General features: G+C 35.6%; 1 non-coding gene across 1 annotated transcript; it reads right to left on the bottom strand.

The window, feature by feature from the left end:
* Positions 1 to 770: 770 nt before the first annotated feature.
* On the bottom strand, positions 771 to 905 carry LOC142437897 (small Cajal body-specific RNA 14). The gene has a single exon (XR_012782399.1).
* Positions 906 to 8,963: the final 8,058 nt, after the last annotated feature.

The raw sequence follows: 8,963 nt of genomic DNA, 5'->3' as shown, positions 1-8,963 counted from the left end.
AAATATAACTTGTGTTACAGAATTTAACTTTATGTAAGTCAAATGAAATGAAAAATGAATAACCTTTTAGGTGTTTTTACATAAGGCAAATGAAAAAGATGCCAAGATTATTTTCACTCTACATTATAAATTGTGTTACATAGTAAGTCTGGCAGTTTTTAGAATCGTGACCTTTTGATTTCATGAGCATTCTACCTGACATCTTGATTTAAGATCTTATGGCATTTTTGAAAGCTGTTATCATGATAGCCTTCAGAGTCAGTTTAAAATAACAACATTAATACTTTTAAAATAATCTACTTTAGAGGCAATTGAGGGTAGAAGAATACTTATGAAAATAAATTTGAAAACAAAGTGTCACCCAAAATCACAGTAAATTTTTACTTTGATACTGTGATATTCTTACTAGTGATTTTCCAAGCATCAGTGTAACTTCTATAATAGATTGATTTACTGTTGTCTATATACTTAGCCAGGAGCCATGGTGACATTGTGATTATAATAGGGCTGTTCAACATTAGGCCAGCAGTTCAAAATCACCCCCCAGCCACTCTGTGTGAGAAAGACAGGGCTTTCTACTTCCTCAAAGAGTTATAGTCACAGAAACACACAGGGGCAGCTCTACCCTGTCTTATAAGGCCACTATTAGTTGACATCACTCACTAGCAGTGAGTTTGGTTTTGTATTGTTTTGTATATATATTTAGATAGAGATATATTCTCAGTCACTCATAATATGTGAAATATGAGTAAAATCTCTCATTTTTTAAATATGTATGGAACCATCGCACAGAAAATCTGATCACTATACAGACCCTGTTGACAGGAACCACGTGCTTTGATGTGAGTGACTCTCCACGGTTGCGCTGTACAACTGACAAGGCAATCAATACCAGGAGCAGTCACTGAGAGTTAAATCTCTTTTATTATCAAATAAAATAATTATAGCAGTAAATACATTTTTGAAGTTTCTTCTACTGACAACACAGACACATATAAATTTTAACTTACGTCCTATATTAAGTTCTTGGCTTAATGTGGAATATATTAAATATTTGAATTATAACTCAATGTAAAGAAACCAAAATCCTCATTATTGCATTGGTAGATAACATGATGATAAACAGAGAAAGACTGAGGTTGTAAGGTATTCCATCTTGCTTGGATCCCAATCAGTCTTGATGGGAGCATCAGTCAAGAGATCTAATGTCAAATTGCTTTGGCTGAATTTGGTGCACCAGGTTTCTTATATAGTATTGAAAAGCAAAGATGTTACTTTGAGGATTAAGTTGTCCCAGACCCAAGCCATAGTACTGTCAATTGCTTCATATACATATAAAAGCAGAACACTTAATAAGGAAGACCAAAGTGCTGGTGTAGACAATTGAAAGTACCATGTATGCATGGCCAAAGAACAAACACAGCTGTCTTGAAAGAATGCTCCTCTGAAGCAAGGATGCAGAGTCATTGTCTCAAGTCCTTTGGACATATTCTCAGGAGAGACTAGGACCTGGAAACGGACATGATGCCTGGGAGAGGGGCGTCGAAAAGAGAAAGAAGAAGAAGACCTTCAACAAGATGGTTTAACACCATGGTTCCAACAATGGGTTTAAAACTAAAAATATTTGTGAAGATGGAGTAGGACCCAGCAGTGCTTCCTTCTGCTGTGCTTAGAGGGTTACTGTGAGTCATAACTGGCTGGATGGCAACAAGGTATTTAGGAAATTGGTGGTCCATATTGTACGTCAGAAGGAAATGAGGCAAAGTTTGGAGAAAAGTAGACTCAATCAGCAATCTGCTCTGATTAACCATTCTCCTCGTTTAAACAATATATTAGCTGTAGTTAAGGTGTTACAGAATAAAATCATAATGATCACTATCTTAATATAAATATAGCACTTGGACTTATTGAACACCAAATATCGCTAGCAGCTGACTGCAAACAGCCTCCAACATCTATGAACTAAAAGACAAAGTTATAGTAGTCCTCCACTGTGGGCAATTTACACTAGGCATCCAAACCACACTGTCTTGCATCAGCTCTGACATTATTGCCCATTCTTGGTAGTATTTTAATAAATCTGGCAGTTTAGAACAGTAAATCTGAGAATGAATATTTGAGAATAACATCAACAAATTATGTGCTTCAGCATGTTACTGACAATATATATCACCAACAACCACCCACCCTACCTCCCCAAAAGGACAGTTGTAAGTGCAGTTCATCAGACTAGAAAACAATGGAAGTAGAGGAATATCTGTGTATATGTCTGTATAAATAAATAGGGAGGTCTGATGGCACAGAGGTTAAAAGCTCTGCTTTGAACTCATGGAACTTTAAAAGTGGTGCCGTTGGCTTCTGTAAAGACGAATAGCCTTCTGTTTTGCAAATATGAAATTTAGTAACAAAAACTTCTGTAAGAACTATTGTGTACAGCTAAGTGCATGTTACCTGATCACTGTGACTTTGTTATTGATATTTCAGTCAAATTCTCCACTCATCACAGCCCCATGAGATGGAGTAGAACTACCCAACAGGGTTTTACAGACTATTCGTTATACAAGCCAATCGCTAGGAGTTTCTCCCTCAAAGCCACAGGGTCAGTTATTTTGGTTAGCCTATGCACACCTAACCATCGCACATCCTAAGCTCCTTCCTGTGGTCAATGGTGAGCTTAAAATAAAAATAGTTTTGATATTCTCCCTGTATTATCATGAGACTCACGATGCCATTTCATTTAATAAAATCAGTCAAACAATTCAAATTAGTTAATTACAAAGATATTGTTTGTTGTTTCTAGCTTCCAACCCAGAGCGACCATTTGCACAGGAGAATGTAACACTGCCCAGTCCTATGCCGTCCTCACAATTGTTTGCAGGTTTGGGGCCCTCTTGAGACCATTGTTGCAGCCACTGCATCAGTCCATCTTGTTGAGGTTCTTCCTTTCTCTGCTCCTCTACTTTAGCAAACGTAATGTTTTCTCTTGACAGCATGTGCAATGTATATAAGATGGATGTGTTGCCATCCATGCCTTAAAGGAGAAATACAGTCATATTTCTTTCAAGATTTATCATTTCATCATTTTAGCAGTCCATAGTACTTCCAACCTTCTTCTCCAGCCCCAAATTCAAATGCATCAATTCTTCTTCAGTCTTCCTTACTCAAAGTCCAACTTTCACATACATATGAAGCAATTGAAAATACGAAGACTTGGGTCAGGTGCACTTAGTCCTCAAAGGAAAATCCTTGCATTTGAAAACTCTGAAGGCATCCTTTAGATCAAATTTACCTGGTGCAACTTATCTATCTCGGTCAATAGAGCATGGGAATTATAAAAAAAGTTATAAAATATTTAAAACCATCTTTCTTTACAAGTGCTGCTATCACAGAAAGAGCGCAAATGAATGGCTTTAATAAAAGAAATTCATTTTTTACAGTTAAGGAGGCTAGAAGTTCAAATGTAGAGCATCAGATTCATAGGAAGACTTTCAAACATTCTGAGTGTTCTGCTCCTAGGAAGTTCTCAAACACCCTACACTCAAAGTCGAGCGCCCCTCATGACTTCTTTCTTGAACATAGTTGGCCTCTCTGGTTTTTGCTTCTGTCACTCTTCTTTGTAACTCTTATAAAATAGCATGTGATGTAGGCTCCCTACAAAGAAACTTCCTTTACATCCTTCCAGGGCTCTGACTAGTACAAGGGTGTAGCACCCCACACTAATTTCCTTACAGCTAATCACATTACAATTTTCCTCACAACTGAGCAGAGTAGATAATATCATGGGGATGAGTACATAACTGCCAGATGACATCATTGCATAATAGTCAAGCCAATGAGAATTATGGCCCAACCAAGTTAACCCATGTTTGTGAGAACAAAATTCAATTCATGGCAGTATTTAAAATGCAGGTAAGCCAAATGTGTTCATTGTCTCTCCCCTAACATAAAATCAAATTACATTACAAGGTCCCACATTTTGTTAGTAAAAAAATTAACATTATAAAATGAAAATGCTAAGCAAAATACTATTATTAGTGTTTCATATAATACTCACATGAATGTGTACTTCCATGGTTTTTGTTGAAAGAAAAATGGGTGCCTTTGGTTTTTGCAAAAAAAATAATATGGTTAAGATTATGCTACAAATATGTGTCATAGATATATGTACAAAAATTTACCTCAAATTTCTATTGTTCTACTTTCAATGAAAATTCATATTCCATTTTAATGATATTTTGAAAATGTCATATATGATATATGTATATATGTATTTGCAAAATCCACCCATATCTGTAAATATGCCATTTCTACTTTGTTGATATGAGAATAATTCTGAGTTGCATAAATCCTACTTATATTTCATGTTGTTTTTTGTATACTTATATACAGATGACACTAATTACCAACCATCTTTCTTCAGTAACAATGGAAGTCTTTCTATGAAAACTCATAATTTGTCATCCAGTTTATTTCATGACAAATATCATTATCTTTTAGTTATGCATGTTTCCAAATAAAAAATGAAAGGAATTAAATGTGCTATTTGGATTTTGACCAGGTATTCCTATTAGAAAACAATCTAAGAAGATTATAAAACACACTATGACTGTTGTTTTGATAATAGAGATAAATTAGGCTAACACAGATCAACATATTTATTTATCACCTCCCTGGTTATGAAGATGAGAATAAGATATCCCAGGATCATTGGATGTGGAACACGTTCCAGATCTATGTCTGAAATGGAGGAGCGGAGACCAGACCGCAGAAGCCACGTCAAACAGAGACCTGATGCCAAGGCAAGGAGACCCTGAGTCAGGACAGAGGAGCAGCCTGTAACTGTGGGACTGTAAGGCAAAACAGCAGGCGGGCCTCCTGGCCCACAAGGGCAGAAGCCAGCTGACAACATGCATGAGAGGCTTGAGGAACAGAGACTTGGCTGTTGCCTGGGGAGAGGTGTTGCTGTGGACTGACTGCATCCCCAGTGTTTCCTGGTCTCCACTTGTGGCAACTTGTTAACTTCTTTAAAGAACCCCCTTACCAAAGAGTATTGTCTGTGAGTTCTTGGTGGCCATTGCAACAAATTATCAAACCCAACATAGAAGCCGATTGCTGTGGAAAGCATTGTTGGTGTCCGAATAGATAAAGATGGAATGTGGAGGCATGTCTTAAACCTCTGAGGTAGGGAAGCCAGAGATCATCAGATATGCCTATATCTGAACTGTTTAAAACACGAGCTCATTCAAGCATTCCACTAGAAAACAACGAATTACTCCTTCTACTTATAAAAAAGGAGTTATGCATTAGACAGAGCCCTGTACATTGAGAGAATTAAAACATTAAATGAATATTTAATTTTTGAGCATATTAAATTAAATGTTCTTATTATTAAATATTCTAATCAGTATTAAAGGTTCTAATCATCTAACTTTATATCTGTCTATCTATTGACCCATCTAAGGAATCCTAGTGGTGATATTGGTTAAGAATTAAACAAAATAATGAGGTATAAATTACCAAGGGCACATGAGGGAGGGGGGAAAGGGGAGGGAGGGGAAAAAAAAAAGAGGACCTGATGCAAGGGGCATAAGTGGAGAGCAAATGCTTTGAGAATGATTGGGGCAGGGAATGTATGGATGTGCTTTATACAATTGATGTATGTATATGTATGGATGGTGATAAGAGTTGTATGGGTCCCTAATAAAGTGTAAAAAAAGAAAAGAGGAGAAAAAAAATGATTAGGGCAGGGACTGTACAGATGTGCTTTATACAATTGATGTATGTATATGTATGAACTGTGATAAGAATTGTATGAGCCCCTAATAAATTGTTAAAATTAAAAAAAAATTTAAAAAAGATTAAAAAAAAGAAAATGATTAGGGCAAAGAATGTACAGATGTGTTTTATACAATTGATGTATGTATATGTATGGATTGTGATAAGAGTTGTATGAGCCCCTAATAAAATATTTTTTAATAAAATAAAATAAAATACAAAAAAAAAAGAATTAAGCTGCTAACTGCAAGGTTGGTGTTTACATTCACCATCTGCTCCATGGTAGAGAAATGAGGTTATCTGCCTTCTGAAAAGACCTCAGATTCCTATATGGGGTGCAAGGATGTAGAATAGACTAAATAACAATTGGCTCAAAAGTTTACATTTTTAAAATCAACCTAATCTATTTTTCTATCTAGCTCCATTTTAGAACAAGTCTTAAAGATGCTCCTGAAAAAAATTCCATTATTTTCAAATTCCATTTTTCCAAAATAATTTTGAAGCACCCCTTGTACAATTTCCTAAGACTACCATGGAAAATATCACAATGTTTTAAAAAGAATATATATATATATATATATTCTTTTTAAAACATTAATATATATATTCTTACAATTCTGGAGACTTGAAGTCCAAATCAACTTGTAGACATCTTGTCTCTTTTTTAAGGACCCCATTATCACTGGATTGTGGCACATCGATATCCAGTATGGATTTATTGCATCTTAATTGAAAACTATTCTAAAAGTCTATTTCCAAACTAGTTTACTTTTAGAGGTATGGGCGCTGTGTGTCATGATTTCAGAATACATATTGGGGGTCACAATTCAATTCACAACATCCATCTATCTCTATCTCTATCTATCTCTATATATACACTTACATATCTAAATAAGATGTATTAATCTTAATAATTTAGTAATCTAATAGAATTACAAAGACATAAACAAACAAAAAGCAAGTAGGACTGAATTACTACTTTAGGTAAGCTGCACACGTAAAGATCTTGAATTATTCTTAAAGAGTATGCTGTCAAATGGAAGAAATTATCCCTTATGAAAATTAAACAAAAATTATGAAAATGCATATTTTTGCTGCTGTCAGGCACTATCCAATCGGTTCTGAATCAAAGTGACCTTTTGTTCGCAGAATGAAACACTGGCTGGCCCTGCGTCATTTCATGGTCCCATGTCGAAGTCCATTGTTGCAGACACTATGTCAGTCCATCTCATTCAGGGTCTTCCTTGTTTTCATTGCCCCTCTCGCAAGTGTGGCATTCTTTTCCAAGATCTGGTCTTTCCTCAAATCACACCCAAAATACTGGAGATAAAGTTTCGCCATCCTTGCTTCCAAAAAGCATACAATCATCCTGCCCCTAAGTGTTTACCCAAGTAATTAAAAAAGGTGTGTACATAAAATCCTGTACATAAATATTTATAGCAGGTTTATTCATTATTTCCAGAAACAGGAAGCAACCGTGCTATCCTTCGGAGGAGCATGGATAAGTAGGATATTCATGTGATGGAATATTGTACAATGATAAAACGAAATGGACTATGAAACTGCAAAAACACAAATATATCTCAAATGCATATTTCTAAGGGAAAATAATCAGACTAAAATGGAGACCTAGTGTGTAATTCCAAATAAATGAAATTTTGAAAAAGGCAAAATTATGAAAGTTTTTCTGTGATAATGAAAATTTACAGTTGTGTCTAAGGAGTGAGAAGGAAGAGGGGTGATTGCAGATGTACATATTTTGTTTTTGCATTTGCTTTTAGGGACCAACTCTATGGCAGTGTGTTTGGCTTGCAGTTTTATTCTGTATCGTAATATGATTATGTATATGTAAGAGTACAGTGTGTAAACATCATAGACTTTTATACTCCAAAACAATAAATGCAGATTTAGTAATTTAGGAAATGTCAGTTATCCCAGGGTTGAATGATGACTGTGACCAACAAATCCCTGATATTAAATGTATATATCATCTCACTAAATAAGTGAGGAGAACAAGGTGCTGATCTCAGTAACTTTGAAAGTGGAGTCTGTGAAACCAAAATCAAGACAAAGCACATGTACAATTCTGTTTGATAAAATTGTGGTCCAGAGGGCATGTTCAAGGATTCTGATCTTGCTATACATCAGTTCTAGAGCTGGTGCATTTGAGTAAATCAATAGCAGGTGGGAGCTAGATTCTTGCTGTTAGAGTAAAACTTTATAGACAAAGAGCAAAGATGAGTATGAGCCATACAATGATGGATTGGAGTCGAATACATCAGTATAACCTTACCTTGCCCTTCATATAAACACAGAAATTTACATACAGAAATCTGTGTATATGTGCATGTCTCTAAATATCAATAAGTATGCATTCATTTATCTACTTGCACTCAGTGTAGAGGACTTAGAAGTGAAGACCATCCAGAATAATGAGTGCACCCAACACCCAGATCTTGGTTATTGATATCATTCTCCAATAAACAGACAATATTCAGAGTTGGTTTATTGTTGGGCTAAAGAAGGAAATCTATACAAGATGTGTTTCATGCATCCTGTAGTGTTAGAAAGTAAGAACTATTCAACAGAATAAACCACCACCAACACACACACACACTCACACACTCACAGTGATGGTGACATGTGAAATGAGAATAGAAAGGAAATGCACAAGCTACTGGCAGGCAAAGCTGGGATGATTTTAGGTATTAGATACATAATTATTAGGCTCTAATGGAAAGTAAAAAACAAATACCCATCGTGATAAATATGCAGGATTAGAGACAAATATCTATTGTAGAAAAAATTTTAATGCAGATATACTGTATTAGGATAGCTTCTCTAGAAGAGCACATGCAGTGATGCTTACATATGTATGTATACATGTATGTATGTGTATTGTTGGTGCTCAGTTGATAATGACTGCACATTTCAGTTAAACTTATTTTTTTCTTGTAGTCATTGCTAAGTGCTATTGTATCTGTTCTGACTCATAACAACCGAACGAAGCAGAATGAAAGTACAGCAGAACGACAGACTGCCCGGTTCTGCACTCTCCTCATTGCTCTTTCGTTTGGGCCCATTGTTGCAGCTACTGTGATGATAAATCTTCCAAGGGGCTTTCTCTTTTTCTCTGCCTCTCTACTTTACCAAGCATGATGTTCTTTTCTTGGGCGATATCTCCAGAA

The sequence above is a fragment of the Tenrec ecaudatus genome, chromosome 1 (genome assembly GCF_050624435.1).
Source record: "Tenrec ecaudatus isolate mTenEca1 chromosome 1, mTenEca1.hap1, whole genome shotgun sequence".
NCBI lineage: Eukaryota > Metazoa > Chordata > Mammalia > Afrosoricida > Tenrecidae > Tenrec > Tenrec ecaudatus.
This window is presented reverse-complemented; position numbering and strand designations above follow the sequence as displayed.